Source organism: Ranitomeya variabilis, chromosome 1, assembly GCF_051348905.1.
Source record: "Ranitomeya variabilis isolate aRanVar5 chromosome 1, aRanVar5.hap1, whole genome shotgun sequence".
Taxonomy (NCBI): domain Eukaryota; kingdom Metazoa; phylum Chordata; class Amphibia; order Anura; family Dendrobatidae; genus Ranitomeya; species Ranitomeya variabilis.
This window is the reverse complement of record NC_135232.1, coordinates 10696924-10710056: the sequence shown is the minus strand read 5'-3', so window position 1 is coordinate 10710056 and position 13133 is coordinate 10696924. Positions and strand designations below refer to the sequence as shown.

The window sequence follows — 13133 nt, the reverse complement described above, 5'->3', positions numbered from 1 at the left end:
TGGATTTAATGACAAAGCTTCTTCCACAAACCAAACAAGAAAATGGCTTCTCCCCTGTGTGACTTCGATGATGATCAAGAAGTTTGGCTTTAGAAATAAAACATTTCCCACATTCAGAACATGAAAATGGCTTCTCCCCTGTGTGAGTTTTCTGATGACGAACAAGATGTGACTTATATGCAAAACATTTCCCACATTCTGAACATGAATACGGCTTCTCTCCTGTGTGAATTCTCTGATGCTTTGCAACATCAGCTTGATGTATAAAACATTTCCCACATTCTGAACATGAATATGGTTTCTCTCCTGTGTGAATTTTCTTATGATTTACTAAAGCCGAATTATCTGAAAAACTTTTCCCACATTCCGTACAAGAATATAGCTTCTCTCCTGTGTGAGCTCTCTGATGAGCTAGTAAACCAGATTTATCTGAAAAACATTTCTCACATTCTGAACATGAATAAGGCTTCTCTCCTGTGTGGATTCTCTCATGCGTAGCAAGATTTGATTTAATTGCAAAGCATTTCCCACAAAACGAACAAGAAAATGGCTTATCCCCGGTGTGACTTCGTTGATGATCAAGAAGTTTGGTTTTAGAAATAAAACATTTACCACATTCCGAACACGAATGCGGTTTCTCTCCTGTGTGAATCTTCTTATGTCTGACAAGATGTGAATTATTTCCAAAACACTTACCACATTCTGAACATGAAAATGGCTTGTCTCTTGTGTGCCATCTTTCATGTGTAACAAAACTTGATTTATTGCTAAAGCTTTTCCCACATTCTGAACAAGAGTATGGCGGCTTCTCCCCTGTGTGAATTTTTTCACATTGAAGCTCTCTGCTTCCTGTCTGATCTCTACTTGTAACAATCTGAGATTGGTTAGGAGATGGTTCCTCAGGATTAGATGGATTGCATGTTAGCTCTGTACAGTTGAATCCTGAATTTATATTAGGGCTGGTGAGATTTTCTTCTTTAGAGTGCAGCTTCATATCTTCATCTTCTAATTTATAATTTGCCGATAACTTGAAGCTTCTCTCAGAATTGTTATTGTCATTTTCTGTAAAGAGCAAACATGAATTTTGTAAGTTTTTTCACAAAGTAGATATAATGTTACTATTAGGGTATGTTCACACATGGTTTAATTGCAGTGGATTTTTTTTTGCACCAAAGGAAAAACACTGCGTAGAATATGGGCATTTGAGACTTTTGATGGGTTTTCACTTGTTTTTTTTTTTCATTAATTTGGATGGGTGAAAAACGCTGAAAGAATTAACAAGTAGCTTATCTGATGAAATATATTGATGCTTAAAATATGCAAGGAAATAAAAAAAGCAGCATGTACATGAGAATTCAGGAATGTCATTCATTTTTTAGTACTGTAAAATACAAAATATGCTGGTTAAAATGCACAGGAGAAACGCTGCAATAATGCCCCGTGTGAACATAGCCTTAACCCCGTTCACCCCGAGCCGCTTTTCACCTTCATGACCAGGCCATATTTTACAGTTCTGACCACTGTCACTTTATGTGGTAATAGCTCTGGAACACTTCAACGGATCCCACTGATTCTGAGCCTTTTTTCATGACACATTGTACTTTAGCTTAGTGGTAAAAATTTGTTTGATATGACTTGAACTTATTTGTGAAAAGAATTGAAATTTGGCAACAAGTTTGTAAACTCTTGCAATGTTCACATTTTTTATTTTTATGCCTGTAAATCCAGTTATGTCACACAAAATAGTAAATCTATCCCATTTCTCACATGTTTACTTTACATCAGCACAATTTTTGATTTTTTTTCTTTTGTTAGGAAGTTAGAAGGGTTAAAAGTTGACCAGATATTTTCAACAAAATTTACAAAGCTTTTTTGTTTTAGGGACCACATCCCTTTTCAAGTCACTTTGGGTATTTTCTGACATACAGACCCTCAAAGTGACAACATTCTAAAGACTGCACCCCTCAAGATGCTCACAGGTTATTAACCCTTCAGGTCCTTCACAGGAATTAATGGAATGTGGAAAGAAAAAAAATTAACATTTACGGTACCTTTTTTCACAAAAAGTTTACTGTAGACCTAAAGTTTTTATTTTCGCAAGGGTAACAGGAAAAAAATGGACCCCAATATTTGTTGTGCAATTTCTCCTGAACATACCAATATTCCATATGTAGGAGAAAACCTCTGTTTGAGCGCACGGCAGAACGCGAAAGGGAAGAAGACACATTTGACTTTTTGAATGTAAAATTTGCTGGAATAATTAGTGGACACCATGTCACACACACAGAGCCCCCTAATGTGCCTAAACAGTGAAAAACCCTCACAAGTGACACCATTTTGGAAACTAGACCCCTCAGAGAACTGATCTAGATGTGTGGTGAGCACCTTGAACCCCCAGGTACTACACAGCAGTTTATAACAATGTAATAGAAAGTTAAAAAAATGAAAAAAAAAATACAAAAACATTCCAATTTACCCCACAAAAATGTTTTTTTTTTTTAGCATTTTCTTAAGGGTAACAGGAGAAAATTGAACCCACAATTTGTTGAGCAATGTCTCCCGAGTGCACAGATACCCCATATGTGGGGGTAAACTACTGGTTGAGGCTCAAGAAAGAAGGAGTGATGTTTTGGAATGCAGGCTTTGATGGAATGGTCTGCGGGTGTCATGTTGCGTTTGGAGCCCCTGATGTACCTAAATAGTTGCAAACCCCCACAAGTGAACCATTTTGGAAACTAGACCCCCTCAAGGAATTTATCTAGATGTGTGGTGAGCACCTTGAACCCACAGGTGCTTCACAGGATATTACGTTGATCTTCGAAAATGAAAAAACATATATGTATGTCACAAAAATGCTGTTTTAGCCCCAAATTTTCTTATTTTCACAAGGGTAGAAGGAGAAAATCGTCCCCAAAATTTGTTGTGCAATTTCTAATGAGTACAGATTCCCCATATGTGGTTGAAAACTACTTTTGCGACACAGCGCAAAGCTCAGAAGGGAAGAAGCGCCATATTGGAGTTGATATTTTGCTTGTCTGGTTTGAAGGTGCCATGTCACATTGGCAGAGCCCCTGAGGTGCCAGAACAGCAGAACCCACCATAAGTGACCCCTATTTTACAAACTACACCTCTCAATGAATTTATCCAGGGGTGAGGTGATCATATTGACACTACAGAATTTTATACCATTGGACAGTGGAGAAAAAAATAACTAAATTTTTAACCACAAAAATTTTGTTTCATCCCCAGATTTTACATTTTCACACAGGGAAATGGGTAAAAATGGCAACAAAATTTGTCCCACAATTTCTACTTAACGTGGAAATACCCCATATGTGGCTGTACAGCACTGCTTAGCCACATGGTGAGACTCGGGAAGGATGGAGCGCTATTTTCCTCCTGGAGCGCAGATTTGCCTAGAATAGTTTGTAACTCCATATACAGAGCCCTTAAAAACTAGACGGGCAGAATCCCCCTTCAAGTGACCCCATTTTGGAAGTTATACCCCTTTGGGAATTTATCTACAAGTGTAGTCACGATTTTGACTTCATTGGTGTTTACCAGAAACAAGCAGCAGTGGAGGTTACAGAGTAAAATGCCCAGTACGTTGTAGTGACCAGTACGTTCTAGTGACCAGTACGTTCTAGTGACCAGTACGTTCTAGTGACCAGTACGTTCTAGTGACCAGTACGTTCTAGTGACCAGTACGTTCTAGTGACCAGTACGTTCTAGTGACCAGTACGTTCTAGTGACCAGTACGTTCTAGTGACCAGTACGTTCTAGTGACCAGTACGTTCTAGTGACCAGTACGTTCTAGTGACCAGTACGTTCTAGTGACCAGTACGTTCTAGTGACCAGTACGTTCTAGTGACCAGTACGTTCTAGTGACCAGTACGTTCTAGTGACCAGTACGTTCTAGTGACCAGTACGTTCTAGTGACCAGTACGTTCTAGTGACCAGTACGTTCTAGTGACCAGTACGTTCTAGTGACCAGTACGTTCTAGTGACCAGTACGTTCTAGTGACCAGTACGTTCTAGTGACCAGTACGTTCTAGTGACCAGTACGTTCTAGTGACCAGTACGTTCTAGTGACCAGTACGTTCTAGTGACCAGTACGTTCTAGTGACCAGTACGTTCTAGTGACCAGTACGTTCTAGTGACCAGTACGTTCTAGTGACCAGTACGTTCTAGTGACCAGTACGTTCTAGTGACCAGTACGTTCTAGTGACCAGTACGCTCTAGTGACCAGTACGCTATGCCCAGCTAATGCTTCTGGAGAAATGCCAGACATGTGGACACTAAGGGTATGTACACAGTGGGTGTTTTTATGCTAATTTTCAGCTGCTTTTTACAGTACCAGCAAAGCCTATGAGTTATCAGAAATCACATGCACACACATTGGTTTTATTGTCATCGGGATTTTGTGCTTTGCTGCGTTTTTTTTACATAGATCATGTTACTTCTTTCAGCATTTTTCACCCCTTGACTTGAATGGATGGTGAAACAATGCTACAAATTTACGCAGGATGATTTTTCTTGCAGCATATTGGCTGCAGAAAAGTCAAGGACTGCAGGATGTGACCTCACAGTCAGATCTGCTACATGTAGATGGCAGGCTGCATGATACGACCATACAGCCTGTCATCCATCAGAGACACTGAGCAGCGGGCCCAAACCCCATTCACTTGAATGGGGGCCCAAACATACAGTGTCTGCTATGCTGTCATGTGCATGACAGCGCGGCAAACACTGCTTCTGATCGGCGGTGAAATGATCAACTTCGGTCAGACAGCTGCAGCTCCCACACTGTCAAAAGACAGCATGAGCGCTCAGCTGTGATCTGAGGTATTAAGCTTACCTCCAGTCACTGGTGTCAGCTGATGGGACTACTGCTCCCATCAGCCGACGCCTGCTGCCGCTAATAAACAGCGAGAGCAGGAGTGGCTGATGGGAGTATTCATCAGCCAGATCCTGCGCTGTAAATAATTAAAAAAAAAAAAAAAAAGGGTTCCCCTGTATTTTTGATAACCAGGCATGCAAAACTCACAGCTGGGGGGCTGCAACTCTCAGCTGTCAGCATTAGCAAGGCTGGTTATCAAGACTACAGGGATCCCCGCAACTTATTTCTAATTCTTTATATAATTTAAAATAACGTCATGGGGTCTCCCCATTTTTGACAACCAGTTTTGCTAAAGCAGACAGCTGCGGGCTGGTATTCTCAGGCTGGTAAGGGGCCATGGATATTGCCCCCCCCCAGATCGGCTTACATGAGATGTGTAGAGTGCATCAGGTCGGCATACGTGAGTAGTGTAGAGGGCATCCGGTCGGCATACGTGAGTAGTGTAGAGGGCATCAGGTCGGCATACGCGAGTAGTGTAGAGGGCATCAGGTCGGCATGCGTGAGTAGTGTAGAGGGCATCAGGTCGGCATACGCGAGTAGTGTATAAGGCATCAGGTCGGCATACGTGAGTAGTGTAGAGTTCATCAGGTAGGCATACGTCAGTAGTGTAGAAGGCATCAGGTCGGCATGCGTGAGTAGTGTAGAGGGCATCAGGTCGGCATGTGAGTAGTGTAGAGGGCATCAGGTCGGCATGCGTGAGTAGTGTAGAGGGCATCAGGTCGGCATACGTGAGTAGTGTAGAGGGCATCAGGTCGGCATGCGTGAGTAGTGTAGAGTTCATCAGGTAGGCATACGTGAGTAGTGTAGAGGGCATCAGGTAGGCATACGTGAGTAGTGTAGAGTTCATCAGGTAGGCATACGTCAGTAGTGTAGAAGGCATCAGGTCGGCATGCGTGAGTAGTGTAGAGGGCATCAGGTCGGCATACGTGAGTAGTGTAGAGGGCATCAGGTCGGCATGCGTGAGTAGTGTAGAGGGCATCAGGTCGGCATGCGTGAGTAGTGTAGAGTGAATCAGGTCGGCATACGTGAGTGCTGAAGAGTGCATCAGGTTGCCATACGTGAGTTGTGTAAGTCACAAATGAAGTTGGTAGTCCATAGATGTTTGGTACAGTTTGAAACATTCTTTTATACACAGGCGAGGTTTGTTGGGGCAGGCGCTGCACTGATAAGTGTAAAACACTTTGCGCTTTTTTTTTTTTTTTTGAGACCTTCCTCTCTCTCCAGTATGAAGGACCTCACAGGGGACATGTTGGCCTCGTACAATATGAGCATCTTCAATTCCGGAAGTACTGAGGCCCGCTGCTTCCTGATGTCCAAACATAAGGGCCTTAATCACTACCTGCTGGAACTGAAGATACGACGTACCGACTTGTCCTGCACATAGTGATAGCACAAAAGCGTTATGCATCTCCATCTGTACGATGTGCACAGCCAGCTTCTTGTACCACACTTTGGCTTTTCTTATGGCACTGCATGGCTGGAGAATCAGAGATATCAACTCCCTCCATGTTCTTGTTGTACCCTAGAACACAGTCTGGTTTGGTGACCTGTGTAGTGGTGCCATCACCATGTAATGGTGGTCAAGAAAAGGACATCCCTCTTGCACTTGACCACCAGCATGTTGTCACTCCATTGTGCTCTGCTATCATCCTTTCTGAGCAGCTGCCCAAATAGTGCCCTAGGGAGGCCTTTCTGATATTTGCAGACAGTACCACACAGACAGGGTCTTGAAGAGCGCTATGCTGATATAAAAGTTATCTTCATAGAGTTGATAAACTTGATCCAGCAGTGGGTGCACCAAGTCCCATATAATTTTCCCACTCACTCTCAGACAGGAGGCATTCAGGGGGTTGAATCCGGGTGCCCTTCTCTTCATAAACCCTAAACTTGTGGGTGTACCCTGAGGTACTCGCACAGTTTGAACAGCTTAATTACGTACCTGACCATCTTTCTGGGCAGATATTGCCGGAATCTGAGCCTTCCCTTGAAATGTATTAGGGACTCATCCACACAGATGTCCCATTGGGGAACGTACACCTCAGCAAACTTGTTAAGTGATGTCCGGCCAAACTTTGGAAAGTCTGTCAAAGTTGGGGTCACCTCGGGAAGGACAGCGTGCAATATTGTTGTAATGCAAAAATTTGTGAATGGCCTCAAAACGTTTATGGGTTGATATAGGAGGGCTGATGTTCTACATTTGTTTAGTATTAACCAGCCTTATAGTCTCATAGTCAAAGTTTCATGCTTGAACTAATACTTTCCTATCTCATAGGCAATGTTTTCAGATTCCGCAAAGACTGTTATGGGTACATGACAAATAAAAGTTATCATGACATGGTGCGTAAGGATTCCTAAATGAGAATTACATGGTCTGTAAATGGGGTAAGAAGTATTCACAGAAGAATATACAGAATTGCTTTGCTCACAAGTGTGCATTCTCTTCTCTGAGCGCTAGTGATTTTGGAGGGCCTAATCTCTTAATTCAGCCTCACTGGTGATCCGACAATCTGACTTTGGGTCAGAGCAATAAGGCTACAACAGGGTCAAAGCCATACAGAAGAGTTATATAACACATCAACACTCCAATATGGCAGAAGTTCTGGCTTCTTCACAAACCCAAACTTCACGATTTCTTCTGCGTCTACAAGGGGTCCAGTTACAAAATTAAGAGCTGGTGTTTTGGGTCAAAAATTGTTGGGCATAAAAATTTATCTCAGCCACAGTGAGGTTTACAAAATCCTCAGAAAAAGACTTTTAACAAGTGTGTCTCTGTGAGGCCGGTGGTGTCAAATTGGATTCCTGATTGCGCCACAAAATCAGGAATCTGTGGCTCAATCTTTTGGGGGTGAGGTCCATACAGTGTCAGAAACGGCAGGCACTGGCTCATTTGCTATCCTGGGGCATCTGCATGGCGGTTCGTTATCACTTGAGGAAGAGGAGGATGAAAAATAAAGGAAGGTGGGATTCTCTCCCTCACTATCAGTGTCGCAGGCAAGGAGTTTGTATGGCTCCCTCGCTTAATACTGTGATTGAGACGTGTGCGGTGTGGGTGAATACCAAATTTTATTCAGGCGTGTGCGAGTTTGGTGTAAACTGTTTTATTTATTAGAATAGAAGAAAAAAAATCGGCAAAAACAAAAAATACTGTAGTAGATGCCGATTAGTCTTATCAAGTAATATATAAATTATTATTTTTGTTTGATTCTTTTTTCACACTTGTTGGAAAAAAAAAAGAAAAAAACAACCACGGGTTGATCTGTGATGTAGGGGTCACGGGTGTGGAGCAAAAGGGAGAAAAAAAAAAAAAAAAAGTCTTGGCCAAAAGCGAGCACAGACACGGATTACTGATGCGCAGCACTGTTTAGTGGCTTAGGCTACTTTCACACTAGCGTCGTGCACTGCACGTCGCTATGCGACGTTGCGGCGCACCGACGCTAGCTGTGAAAGCGCCGCACAACGGTGGCAGCGGATGCAGTTTTACATTGCATCCACTGCCCCATTGTGAGGTGCGGGGAGGAGGGGGCGGAGTTCCGGCCGCGCATGCGCGGTCGAAAAAGACGCTGACGACGCACAAAAATACGTTACATGTAACTTTTTTTGTGCCGACGGTCCGACGCACAACGGTTGCGACGTGTGGCAATGCGTCGCACTGCGTTGCTAATTCAAGTCTATGGAGAAAAAACGCATCCTGCAAGCAATTTTGCAGGATGCGTTTTTTCTACAGAACGACGCATAGCGACGTGCAGTGCACAACGCTAGTGTGAAAGAGGCCTTAGTGGCTGCACGACGCATGCACGGAGGTGGTACAAAATAAAAATAAACAGTAAGTGTAGATGAGTGCTCAGCAGCAGAAGTGGGTGTGGTGAAAGGGGATTGAAGGGAGAGAGGGGTATTGGGGTGGATTAGAAAAAAAAAAAAGCAGGGGTCAAGAACGGATTGTCTTCTTCAGCAGCAGCACAAGAAGAGATGACACAGGCTTCCAAAATTCTGCATCACCACAAAGCCCAGTAGATCCGCAGCAGAACGACACACTGAGTGCTCTGCAACGTCAACAAGCTGGAATGAGGCGGAGCCGAGCAGTCACTGTGAGGTCAGGTTGCTTCTCTGCTCACTGATTGGTGCAATCGGATGTCAACGTCCGATCGATCCAATCAGCACTGGGGCTGCTGACGCCGCTAGATGCTGTGACAGAACCGATCATTGTTGGACTTCAGTGATTCAAGCATTTTCATTTACCTGAAACACTGAAATAGCGGTGATCGGCGGTTCAGAATTTATTATATATTTAGGATGGATGTGTAACTGGTGCAGGAGAGTCCACAGAACATCCTATAGAGGACGTCTCTGCACCCCAGCTCCCTTACATCCTGCCCTGCACATGACTCCATGTACAGCTCCTGCCCCATGTGTCACTTATACACATATATTACACACCTATGAAGGATGGACAACTGGTGCAGGAGAGTCCACAGAACACCCTATAGAGGACGTCTCTGCACCCCAGCTCCCTTATATCCTGCCCTGCACATGGCTCCGTGTACAGCTCTTGCCCCATGTGTCACTTATACACATATATTACACACCTATGAAGGATGGACAACTGGTGCAGGAGAGTCCACAGAACACCCTATAGAGGACGTCTCTGCACCCCAGCTCCCTTATATCCTGCCCTGCACATGACTCCATGTACAGCTCCTGCCCCATGTGTCACTTATACACATATATTACACACCTATGAAGGATGGACAACTGGTGCAGGAGAGTCCACAGAACACCCTATAGAGGACGTCTCTGCACCCCAGCTCCCTTATATCCTGCCCTGCACATGACTCCGTGTACAGCTCCTGCCCCATGTGTCACTTATACACATATATTACACACCTATGAAGGATGGACAACTGGTGCAGGAGAGTCCACAGAACACCCTATAGAGGACGTCTCTGCACCCCAGCTCCCTTATATCCTGCCCTGCACATGGCTCCGTGTACAGCTCCTGCCCCATGTGTCACTTATACACATATATTACACACCTATGAAGGATGGACAACTGGTGCAGGAGAGTCCACAGAACACCCTATAGAGGACGTCTCTGCACCCCAGCTCCCTTATATCCTGCCCTGCACATGACTCCGTGTACAGCTCCTGCCCCATGTGTCACTTATACACATATATTACACACCTATGAAGGATGGACAACTGGTGCAGGAGAGTCCACAGAACACCCTATAGAGGACGTCTCTGCACCCCAGCTCCCTTATATCCTGCCCTGCACATGGCTCCGTGTACAGCTCCTGCCCCATGTGTCACTTATACACATATATTACACACCTATGAAGGATGGACAACTGGTGCAGGAGAGTCCACAGAACACCCTATAGAGGACGTCTCTGCACCCCAGCTCCCTTATATCCTGCCCTGCACATGACTCCGTGTACAGCTCCTGCCCCATGTGTCACTTATACACACATATATTACACACCTATGAAGGATGGACAACTGGTGCAGGAGAGTCCACAGAACACCCTATAGAGGACGTCTCTGCACCCCAGCTCCCTTATATCCTGCCCTGCACATGGCTCCGTGTACAGCTCCTGCCCCATGTGTCACTTATACACATATATTACACACCTATGAAGGATGGACAACTGGTGCAGGAGAGTCCACAGAACACCCTATAGAGGACGTCTCTGCACCCCAGCTCCCTTATATCCTGCCCTGCACATGACTCCGTGTACAGCTCCTGCCCCATGTGTCACTTATACACACATATATTACACACCTATGAAGGATGGACAACTGGTGCAGGAGAGTCCACAGAACACCCTATAGAGGACGTCTCTGCACCCCAGCTCCCTTATATCCTGCCCTGCACATGGCTCCGTGTACAGCTCCTGCCCCATGTGTCACTTATACACATATATTACACACCTATGAAGGATGGACAACTGGTGCAGGAGAGTCCACAGAACACCCTATAGAGGACGTCTCTGCACCCCAGCTCCCTTATATCCTGCCCTGCACATGACTCCGTGTACAGCTCCTGCCCCATGTGTCACTTATACACATATATTACACACCTATGAAGGACGGACAACTGGTGCAGGAGAGTCCACAGAACACCCTATAGAGGACGTCTCTGCACCCCAGCTCCCTTATATCCTGCCCTGCACATGACTCCGTGTACAGCTCCTGCCCCATGTGTCACTTATACACATATATTACACACCTATGAAGGATGGACAACTGGTGCAGGAGAGTCCACAGAACACCCTATAGAGGACGTCTCTGCACCCCAGCTCCCTTATATCCTGCCCTGCACATGGCTCCATGTACAGCTCCTGCCCCATGTGTCACTTATACACATATATTACACACCTATGAAGGATGGACAACTGGTGCAGGAGAGTCCACAGAACACCCTATAGAGGACGTCTCTGCACCCCAGCTCCCTTATATCCTGCCCTGCACATGGCTCCGTGTACAGCTCTTGCCCCATGTATCACTTATACAGTATATATATTTTACACACCTATGAAGGATGGACAAGTAACTGGTGCAGGAGAGTCCACAGAACACCTTGTAGAGGACGTCTCTGTGTGCTCAGTTCCCTTATATCCTGCCCTGTACCTGCCCCAGGTGTCACTTATACAGTGTATATAGGAATGGGGGATGGAGCTGGGAAAACATCGGCAGCACTGACATTGGGGGATAAGCTGCCTGCTTTCACTATCTCCCAAAGTGGCGTGAGAAGACATTTTAGTAGACTTGTTATTGGCAAAGCAGCTGGGCCTGATGGCCTCAGTCCATGTGTCCTCAGAGCGTGTGCAAACCAAATGTACCTGTTTAACTGGAGCCTTCAATCATAGGGCGTACCAGAACTGTGGAAGACCACCTGCCTGGTGCTGGTTCCTAAGACCACTTTTCCAACTTCCCTACAAGACTATCGTCCAGAGCCTTAACATCACATGCTATGAATCCTTGGAGAGAATAAGGGTAGGTACACACGTATTTTTGAGGGCTGCGGATTTATCCGCAGCGGATTTCATAAATTCGCAGGTAAAAGGCACTGCCTTTTATCTGCGGATTTACCGCGGTTTTTATGCAGAATTTGTGCGGATTCAACCTGCGGATTCCTATTATGAATCCGCACAAAGAATTGACATGCTGCGGAATGTAAAACCGCAGCATTTCCGCGTGTTTTTTTCCGCAGCATGGGCACTGTGTATTGCGTTTTCCATAGGTTTACATTGTACTGTAAACGCATGGAAAGCTGCTGCGTATCCGCAGCAAAATCCGCAACGAGAGCCTAATACTCGCCTACTTGTGCCCGAGGGTGAGGGCTTTTACTGACCCCCTGCAGTTTGTGTACCAGCAGAGATTGGGGGTGGATCATGCTGTAGGGTCTCTGCTACATACAGCACATTCATTCTTGGACAATGAGGGATCTGTAGTTCGCTCCATGTTCTTTGACTTCTCAAGTGCTTTCAATACCTTACAGCCGCCCTTACTAGGTAATAAGCTGACTGATATGGCGGTAGATAAGGGGATGGTGAACTGGATAAGTGACTACCTGACGGACAGGTCGCAGTTTGTAAAGAAGGGGGAGGTAGTATCTGGCAGTGTTCGGAGCAGTGTTGGAGCCCCTCAGGGTACAGTGCCGTCGCCCTTCCTCTTCACATTGTATACAGCTGACTTTCAGTGTAAATCAGATTTTTGTCACCTCCAAAAATTCTCAGATGACTCAGTGATTGTAGGGGACATTGTGGGGGGCCGGGGGGAGGAGGAATATAGAAGGGTGGTTTCTGACTTTGTAGACTGGTGCCGGACTACCTGTCTAGAACTAAATGTAAAGAAAACCAAGGAGTTGGTGGTGAGTTATAGAAGGAAAAAGGAGGATTACTTACCGATCACTATTGCTGGCCAGGAGGTGGAGATGGTTGAAAGCTACAAATATTTGGGGGTTCACCTTGACAGTAATCTCGATTGGAGGGGTCATACAGAAAAGGTTTACAAGTAGGGAATGAGCAGACTGTACTTTCTTCGGAAGCTCAGGTCATTCAATGTGTGCAGTAAAATGCTGGAAATGTTCTACCAGTCCGTTGTGGCAAGCGCCATCTTTTTTTCTATCATATGCTGGGGCAGTAGTGTGCGAGCATCTGACGCTAATAAGCTCAACAAACTTATCATGAAGGCAAGTGCGGCTGTTGGCCTCCATCTGGACTCTTGAGGAGGT

The 13133-nt window shown here is 45.1% G+C and overlaps 1 protein-coding gene across 8 annotated transcripts in view; it reads right to left on the bottom strand.

The window, feature by feature from the left end:
• The window catches only part of LOC143793498 (uncharacterized), a 301418-nt gene that overhangs the window by 132008 nt on the left and 156277 nt on the right, over positions 1-13133 (bottom strand). The window lies entirely within an intron of this gene.